Source organism: Cetorhinus maximus, unplaced genomic scaffold, assembly GCF_964194155.1.
Source record: "Cetorhinus maximus unplaced genomic scaffold, sCetMax3.hap1.1 HAP1_SCAFFOLD_2043, whole genome shotgun sequence".
In the NCBI taxonomy this organism is placed as follows: domain Eukaryota; kingdom Metazoa; phylum Chordata; class Chondrichthyes; order Lamniformes; family Cetorhinidae; genus Cetorhinus; species Cetorhinus maximus.
In genome coordinates, this window is record NW_027597983.1 from 1 (window position 1) to 10,266 (window position 10,266).

Here is a 10,266-nt window from a genome sequence, read left to right on the forward strand (position 1 = left end):
TCCCACATTCAAAGAGCATCAGCCCACTGGAAGCAAAGTCATGAGACTGACCAGTCCATCAGAAAGAAACCCTCTGGCCCTACCAACTTTCAGAATGAACATGGTTCAGTTCTGGATGTGATTAACAGCAGCAATAGCAGCAGGATCCAATCTCTGGAAGCACTGGTGAGCTCGCTGATGTCTCAGCAGGTGTTGTGACTGTGTGAATTCCTTCCCACACTCGGAGCAGATGAATAGCTTCTCCCCACTGTGAACTCGCTGGTGTGTCACCAGTTGGATAACTGAGTGAATCCCTTCCCGCACTGAGAGCAGGGGAACGGCCTCTCCCCAGTGTGAATTCGCTGGTGTGTCTGCAGGCTGGATGACTGAGTAAATCCCTTCCCACACACAAAGCACATGAACGGCCTCTCCCCAGTGTGAACCCGCTGGTGTGAAAATAGGTTGGATGAATCACTGAATCCCTTCCCACACTGAGAACAGGTGAAGGCCCCCTCCCCACTGTGAACCTGCTGGTGTCTCAGCAGGTTGGATGATGAGGGAACCTCTTCCCACACACAGAGCAAGTGAATGGCCTCTCCGCAGTGTGAACTCGCTGGTGTATCAGTAGGTGGGATGACTGAGTGAATCCCTTCCCACACTCAGATCAGGTGAATGGCCTCTCCCCGGTGTGAACTCGCTGGTGTGTCAGCAGTGTGGATGATCGTGTGAATCCCTTCCCACACTCGGAGCAGGCGAACGGCCTCTCCCCAGTGTGATTGTGTCGATGAATTTCCAGCACAGACGGGGAACGGAATCCTTTCCCACAATCCCCACATTTCCACGGTTTCTCCATGGTTCAGGTGTCCCTGTGTTTCTTCAGGTTATTCCACAGTCAGTACACTGGAAAATTCTCACTTGGGTGTGTGTGTCTCAATGCTTTTCCAGTCACACTGATGTTTAAAACGTTTTGAAGCAATCAGAACAGACAAACATTTCTCCTTCTAGATTCAAAGGCTGATGATATTCAGCTCCCATGAATTGAATGACTGTCAGATCTTGACGTGATTTTTGTATGCCGATTTCTGTTTGCAAATCCTCCCCTTCTAATATCCTGTAAAAGGAGTTCACACATGTCATCAGTCTAGAATAAAAATTCAGAACAGACAATTCTAATTTCTAAGGAACATTCTTCCCTCCTACGCTCCAAAATGTGTAAATCTCCATCCCACACACTCTCCCTCCTTTCTAACTCTGCATTACCTAATGTTCACCCTCCCAATTCTCCTGAATGTGGCAAATCATGCTAATTGACAGTTCCACACTCACCGCTTCCTGTTCTGGACAGGGAGGCATGAAAATCTATCACAGGACTAAAAATGTGTGTAATATTCAGTACTCCAATACTGATATAGAGATACTGCACTCTATTGTGGAGCTGGAGGTACAGTACTCTATTGCTGAGTGATACAGTGCTCTACTACTGAGTTAGAGATACAGTACTCTATTACTGAGCTAGAGATACTATACTCTGATGTTAAGTTAGAGATACAGTACCCTAAAGCTGAGTTAGAGAGACAGTACTCTGCTGAGTTACAGACACAGTACTCTGATGCTGAGTTACAGACACAGTACTCTGATGCTGAGTTACAGATACAGTACTCTGATGCTGAGTTACAGATACAGTACTCTGATGCTGAGTTACAGATACAGTACTCTGATGTTGAGTTAGAGATACAGTACCCTAAAGCTGAGTTACAGATACAGTACTCTGATGCTGAGTTACAGATACAGTACTCTGATGCTGAGTTACAGATACAGTACTCTTAGATTTACTTGGAACTTGCTGCCTACGATGCTGGTAGAAGCAGATATTAACAATGATTTGAGGATGAAATGAGTAGGCATTTGAAGGAAATAAACTTGCAAGACTATGAGAATCTACAGGGTGAATGGAACTGCCTGGATTGCTTTATGGAGAGTGAGTGAGGACTAAGCTTGCCAACTGTGATGAAATGTATTCCTGGAGGTTTCACCGCATGATTTACCTCCATGTTCCAGCTGTTAATCAACCAACACAGCCAACCTTGTGGCACACTGCCTTCCTATACCAACTGGAAAGCAAAAAGACTCATTACCCACTTGGATAATGCTCAACTGTCAGCCAAGCAGCCTTCCACGCCCTCCCCAGCTGCCCACCACCCCACCTCCATCCCCACACACATTTTCAATATTTTTATATCTGGCAAAGTGAAATGTTCTAAGAAAATTACAAAAAAATACAATCTTTATTAATTTCCTGATGAATTTTCTCCAGGGTTGCACACAGCAGTGAACTGGAGAATGGTCTTCAATTCCTGGAGACTCCAGGCTAATCTTGGAGAGTTGGCATGGACTCAAGTCACTGAATGCCAAAATGACTCTATGGTTGGAAATGTAAAATGCTACCACCACATATATTACAAGAATAGAAATAATAATAAATGTACATGATTAAAGAACCATAAATAATATCTCTAATATGTATCATATAACAACACTCGACATAACTCTTCCAATATTAATTTACTGTCCCTTAAATGTCAGCCATCTCCTGGGGAAACCATCCCCTTAATTATGAACATTAAGAAAGAGACTATCCTTTTAGCCAGACAAATAAATGTGTCGAGCTGAGGGAGCAAAGGATCTCAATGTCTTTAAGAGTGAGAGATGGGCTAACCTTTCCAGAGTCTGCACCCTCCCTGGATTCACTTCAGTTCCCTTCAGTTCCTGCAAATCAACAATTTAAACTCAGAATTAGAAAAGAAATGGAAAGGGGGAGAAAAGAAAGTGTTTTACTCACAGATGTTGGACACAGGAGGAAGTTTTCGTCTCTGTGAAGCTCAAGCGCTGGAGACACAAAGCCTGCGCTCTGATTGACTGGAGCACCAGAGTACTTCCGGTCCTCCAAGTCTTCCCATTGGTCAACATCTCAACATAATAAAAATTGGGGGGGAGATATGGGCTCTCCTCCACACATGCGCAGCTTCTCTCTCCCTTGGTCATGCGCAGTCCCGGGTCGCCTGCCGCGTGGCGGATGGAGCGGTTTCACCAGCGCGGAGGATTGTGGGAGCTATGGCCGCCATTACTCATCCGGATCCCAATTTCGAAGCTCGTCAGACCTGGATGAAATGTGGGGGTGGGAGGGCGCACTGACAGAAAGTATGTGGGTAGTTACTGTATTTTATTGTGACGCCCCCTTAGCCAATCAGTTTGTTAACTTCAAGCGTAAGGATATAGATTTAAATACAAGCGGAAAGTGCTGGAGATACGCAGGCCTCGGCTATTAAAGAAAAATATTCCAAGTGCTTTTTTAACCACCTTATCTACCTGTGCTGTTACCTTCAGGAGTCTGTAGGCATACACTCCAGGGTCCTTCTGTTCCTCTACATTTCTCACTATTCTACCATTTGTTCTGTATTCCCTTGCTTTGTTAGCCTTCCTCAAATTAATTACCTCAAAATTCTCTGGGATTGAACTCGGGGTTTCCCTCTTTAAACCTTTCCACCCCTCTAAATCAATGTCAGTACTGAGAGAATGCTGCACTGTCGGAGGTTCTGTATTTCAAATGAGAGGTTAAACTGGGGTCCCATCTGCCCTCTCATAGGTACATAATATATTTACAGCAGAGAAGGCCATTCGGTCCATCATGTCTGTGGCAGCCAAAAAAGAACAATCCAGTCTAACACCACCTTTCAGCTCCTGGTCTGTATCCCTGTAGGTTACATCACCTCAAGTTCATATCCAAGATTTTTTTTTAAATTATGATGAGGATTTCTGCATCTACCAACCTTTCAGGCAGTGAGTTCCAAACCTCCACACCTTCTGGGTGAAAAAATTACTCAACTCCCCTCTAATCCTTCCAGCAATGACTGTAAATCAATGCTCCCTGGTTACTGGCCTCTCTGCTATGGGAAATATTCACTCTATGTGGGCCCCTCAGAAATACATACAAATCTTCCTTCAGCCTCTTCTGTTCCAAAGGAAAAAAACCCAGCCTCTCCAATCCTTCCTCATTGTTAAAATTCTCCATTCTTGGTAACATCATCATAAATGTCCTCTGTACCCTCTCTGGTGCGATCACACTCTTCCTGTAATTTGGTAACCAGAACTGTACACAGTACTCCAGCTGTGGTCCAACTAGTGTTTTATACAATTCTAGCATAACCTCCCTGCTCTTATATTCTAGACCTCGGTTATTAAAGGAAAGTATCTACTGTGCTTTCTTAACCACCTTATCTACCTGTGCTGCTACCTTCAGGGATGGTCGGAGATAAACTCCAAGGTCCCTCTGTTCCTCTACATTTTTCACTATCCTACCATATATTGTGGTAAATCCATTGCCTTGTTAGCCTTCACCAAATTCATTACCTCACTCTTCTCCGGGCTTGAATTCCATTTGTCACTTCTCTGCCCACCTGACCAGTCCATTGATATCTTCCTGTAGTCTAAAGCTTTCTTCCTCACTATCAAACCCACAGCCAATTTGTGCATCATCTGCAAACTTCTTAATCATAACTCCTATGTTTAAGTCTAAATCATTGATATATATCACAAACAGTAAGTGACGGGTATTGTTACCTGTGGAGCCCCACTGGAAACAGTCTTCCAATCACAAAAACATCTATTGAACATTACCTTTTGTTTCCTGCCACTGAGCCAGTATTGGATCAAACTTGCTACTTCCACTTGGATCCCATGAATGTTTAATTGACTGATCAGTTTGCCATATGGATCCTTATCAAAAGCCTTGCTAAAATCCATATCGGCCACAGCAAATGCAGTACCCTCATCAACCCTTCTTGTTATGTCCTCAAAAAATTAAATTGATTTAGTCAGACACAGCCTTCCCTTGACAAATCCATGCTGACTGTCCTTGAGTAATCCGTGCCTTTTCAAATCAGGATTTATACTGACAGTAACAAGGATTGGGAGAGACCTCAGTCAGTGTACTGAGAGAAACGCAGGGTGAGGGAGAGAGATAGTGAGAGGGAGAGACAGAGAGAGTGAGAGAGAGAACCCAGTTAGTGTACTGAGAGAAACACAGTGTGAGAGGGAGAGAAAGATAGCCCAGTTGGTGCACTGAGAGAAACAGTGTGAGGGAGAGAGAAAGACTTCAGTCAGTGAACTGAGAGAAACACAGTGTGAGGGAGAGGCAGAGAGAAACCCCAATTAGTGTACTGGGAGAAATACAAAGTGAAGGAAAGAGAGAGTGCAAATGTATGTCATCTTCCAGGCAATTTATCATTGTTTATGATAAATTGTTGGAGAGAGAAAAAAAATATTATTTCACCCAACCTCCCAATGTTGACAAATTATTTAAACAATTTGAATGTTCCTGGAAAAAAAAGAGACATGTCAAAGCTTTTCACCTAGCACTCATCAGGATAGATGCAAGAATACCATATTTCAAAGGGAACAATTAATACTGAGAAACAGGGTGCTGGTTGGATGGAAAGTCGAATCTGATTGGTCAAGATGTTGCCCTGGCGAATGCATCAGGGAACAATTGTCCCCCATGTTTTTGTTTAATTGAAAAGGTGCAATGCCTAGACAAATTCCTTTTGCCTGCAGAGGACCAGGCCATGCATATGAATATTAAAAAATCCAGGACAAAAACAGAATTACCTGGAAAAACTCAGCAGGTCTGGCAGCATCGGTGGAGAAGAAAAGAGTTGACGTTTCAGGTTCACATGACCCTTCAACAGAACTGAAGTATAGTTAGGAGAGGGGTGAAATATAAGCTGGTTTAAGGTGGGGGGCGGGGGGAGAGAAATTGAGGGTGGGGTGGTTGTAGGGACAAGCAAGCAGTGATAGGAGCAGATAATCAAAAGATGTCACAGACAAAAGGATCAAAGAGGTGTTGAATTTTTCCAGGTAATTCTGTTTTTCTTTTGGATTTCCAGCATCCGCAGTAGTTTTTTGTTTTTAAAAAATCCAGGATCTGGTTCCAGTCCACATGTTCACCAAATCTAATCATTTCTTCCTTCGGCCATATCTTATTTGTGTAGCACATTTTGTTCAAATCCATCCATTAGTTTTTTAGACATATTGTTACAGACAGACAAACAAACAGGGTTGAAAACAAACTCTGTAACTCCAAAGCTGAAAGAATAAATGTTCTTATTAAGAGTGTCCATCTCATTGAAGAGGCTTCAGGCAAATCCACATCCGGCAACCTGCTCTGAAAACTGTTGACATTTTGACAGCTGTGACAAATTCCACCCCAGCAGCAGAAACAATCCACAGCATTGTAAAACAATCACCATTCGAAATAAAACAAATCACAAAAATCGAAAAGAAAAAGTCAATTCTACCGATCTGCCAATGTGAGCAGATCCTTGAAAAAAATTCCAGGATCCCGATCTTCACCAAAAATAAATCAGTTCTTCTGTGGTTCATACCCTGTCAGTGTACCAGGTTCCGGTAAAATCTGCCATTAGTTTGTGAGATAAATTGCTTACAGACAAACAGAATAATAGGGATGAGAACATTACCTCCACCCATCTTCAGTGGCAGAGGTACTGTCAGTACATTGAGCCCCGATGTCTATTCTCAGCCAGCATTATACAGGGGGAAAGGAGTGGATTCTTAGACCAGAAAGATGATCCCACAATGTACTCAGTGGCCTCTGAAGGGAAGCAGCCTCAGTCCACAAGAAGTTCTTGCACCAGCCCCCACCACCCCCTCAGTCAGCTGGCTTGTGCTGGCTCCTGCTGGATGATCCCACATGGAATGAATATGGTTCTGTGCTGGATATAATTAACAGCAGCAATGACAGAAGAATCTAACCCATGCAGTCATTTATGAATTCGTCGGTGTCTCAGAAGGTTAGATATCCGAGTGAATGCCTTCCCACACAGGGAGCAAATGAACGGTCTCTCCCCAGTGTGAACTCGCTGATGTGTCAGCAGGGTGGATGAATCTCTGAATCCCTTCCCACACTCATAATAGGTGAATGGCCTCTCCCCAGTGTGCACTCGCTGGTGTTTCTGCAGGGTGGAAGAATCACTGAATCCCTTCCCACATTCAGCGCAGGTGAATGGCCTCTCCCCAGTGTGAACTCGCTGGTGTGTCAGCAGCGCAGATGAATGACTGAATCCCTTCCCACACTCACAGCAGGTGAACGGTCTCTCCTCAGTGTGACTGCGTCGATGAATCTCCAGTTTAGATGGGCATCTGAAATCTTTCCCACATTCCCCGCATTTCCACGGTTTCTCCATGGTGCCGGTGTCCTTGTGTCTCTCCAGGTTGGACAATCAGTTGAAGCCTCGCCCTCACACAGAACACATGTACAGTCCCTCCCCACTGTGAATGACGTGATGTTTTTTTCAGGCTGTTTAAACGGGTTGAACTGGTTAAAATCTGTGCATTAGAACACCCTCACTCAGGTATTTGTGTGTCTCGGTGCTTTTCCAGTCACACTGATGTTTAAAACCTTTTGAAGCAGACATAACAGGCAAACATTTTACCCTCTAGGTTCAAAGGCTGATGATATTCAGGTCCTGATAAATCGAGTGACTGTCAGATCTTGAGGAAACATTTGGTTTGAGATTTCTGTCTACAAACCCTCTCCTTCCTAATATCCTGTAAAAGGAGTTTACAAAAATCATCACTGTCAGTACAGGATAGAAATTCAGAACAGACAATTCTAGTTTCTATGGAACGTTCATTCTTCTTTCATCCAAAAGTCATCCCAGACACCTCCTCCCCATTCTTACTTTGCCGCACATAACTTTGAACCTCCCAATTGTCCTGAAGGAGCGATTCATGCTGATCGACAGACCATGGTCAGTGCTGCATGTCCTGGAACCAGAGACCGAAAATGTTTATGGAGGCTGCTGGTATGTACATATAAGTGGACTAAAAATGTGTGACATATAGCACTGTATTTCTTAATGAGGGATACAGTAGGAAGGGGTGTGACGTCCACAATGGAATTCTGCCTGAATCAGCCAATAGGAATCACTCTGCTCCGCGGTGACGTCCTCGGGTTCCAGTCTGCAGGCCAGGCGCGCGGACACGGGAGCCCCACCCCCACCCATTGTTCCCCGACTCCTCGAGCCAAGGTTTCCAGGTAACCGGCTGACGGCTCCAGCCAGAACGAGACGCCGCTCGGCGAACTCCTCTTCCCCCACACTGTCTACGGCGGCTGGCTGGTCCGAAAAGAGATCGAGCGCGACCGATGGCGGCAACTGCACTGCGCCTGCTCCGGACAGCGAAGGTCAGGTCAGCACCTCTTTCTGCGCCTGCGCGCTGGACTGTCAGCTGAGGGAGTGGAGGAGGGGAGTTTATAATCTGTGCTCCTTTATTTTCTTCCACGTCATGTAGTTTGACTTTAAACAGCACCGGATTTGTTCTTAGCTTCACAAACGAGGATAGGTCAGGTGGGCAGAGCAATGGCAAATGGAATTCAACCCGGAAAAGTGTGAGTTAATGCACTTGGGGAGGACTAACAAGGCGAGGATGACACTGTGAATGGCAGGACCATGGAAAGTACTGAAGATCAGAGTGACCTTGGTGCGCATATCCACAGATCCCTGAGGGTAGCAGGGCAGGTAGATAAGGTGGTTAAGAAGGCATATGGGATACTTGCCTTTATTAGCCGAGGCATCGAATACAAGAGCAGGGAGGTTATGCTGGAACCGTATAAAACGCTGGTTAGGCTACAGCGAGAGTACTGTGTGCAGTTCTGGTCACCACATTATAGGAAGGATGTGATTGCACTGGAGAGGGTGCAGAGGGAGATTTACCAGGATGCTGCCTAGGCTGGAGGGTCTGAGCTGTGAGGAGAGATTGGATAGGCTGGGGTTGTTTTCCTTGGAGCAGCGAAGGTTGAGAGGGGGCCTGAAAGAGGTGCATAAGATTATGAGGGGCATAGATAGGGTGGATATGAAGATACTTTTTCCATCAGCAGAGGGGTCAATAAGGCAAGAGGTAGAAGGCTAAGAACAGAGTTGAGAAATTTTTTCACCCAGAGTCTAGTGAGGGTCTGGAACTCACTGCCTGAAAGGGTGGTTGAGTCAGAAACTCTGGTAACATTTAAGAGGTATTTAGATATTCACTTGCATTGCCATGGCCTCCAGGGCTATGGACCAAGTGCTGGAAAATGCGATTAGTGTAGCCAGATCTTTGTTGACCGGCGCGGACATGATGGGCTGAATGGCCTTCTTCTGTGCTGTAGACGTCTATGAGTCTATAAACACAGTAAAACTTCCTCCTCTGTCCAACATCTGTGGGTAAAACACTTTCTTTCTTCCCCCTGGGAAATACAGAGATATGTGGGACTCTGTAACTGGAATTAGTGCCATAAATGCTGAGGAGTGAAATGCTTTGATTTTGTTGAACCTGTTTGAATTATATGAGCTATTTTAAGTCAAATTTATCCTGTCTATTCAAATACTATTTGCCTTTTAGTTTGAGAATTACGGTAAATTTTTTTAAAAAGTGAAGCCTTGTCCTTCGGTTTATTCTGTTGGGGTTGTCTGGGAAATTGCTTATTTTAAGGGGATTGTAACGAGAGCAATATGTCAGTGTTGTTATATGATACATAGTAGATATATTGTTTATAGTTCTGTAATTTATTATTATTTCTAGTTTTGTAAAATAGTACGATAGCTACATTATTTATTTCCAGCCATAGAGTCCTTATGGCACAGCGGGATTCCAGTCGGCAGCTCGAGTCCATGCTGAATCTCTGTAGGGCAATCCAGTCTGTCCCATTCCCCCTCTATATCCTGTTCCCTTGCAAGTTTATTTCCTTCAAGTGTTCATCCAGTTTCATTTGGAAATCGTTAATCATCACTGTTTCCATCACCCTCATAGGCAGCGAGTCCCAGGTCATGACCACTCGCTGTCTAAATAAAGTTCTTCCTCACATCCCACCATATCTTACCTAAGTAATACAGAACTTTATATCACACAAATTTTTTGACCAATATACACAAATACATATATAGGCTAGCAGCCTGCATGAAGATTTTCAGGTCTCTTGTGTACAGGACAGGAAGTGGTGAGCGTCAATCTGCTGATCAGCCTGGAATGACACCTTCATGAGAACTAGATGGATGTATATTATTTACAGAGGAGTGAGAATGGAGAGAGATTGTTGGGGTCAGATATTTACAGGTTTTGGGGAATGAGAGAGGAAAGAATGTTCCACAGAAACTAGATTTTTCTTTTCTGAATTTCTACCCTGTACTGAAAGTGATGACTTTTGTAAACTCCATTTACAGAATATTAGAAGGGGAG

The 10,266-nt window shown here is 44.3% G+C and overlaps 1 pseudogene; it reads right to left on the bottom strand.

The window, feature by feature from the left end:
* Positions 1-105: 105 nt before the first annotated feature.
* On the bottom strand, positions 106-7,238 carry LOC144676881 (uncharacterized; annotated as a pseudogene).
* Between the last annotated feature and the right edge of the window lie 3,028 nt (positions 7,239-10,266).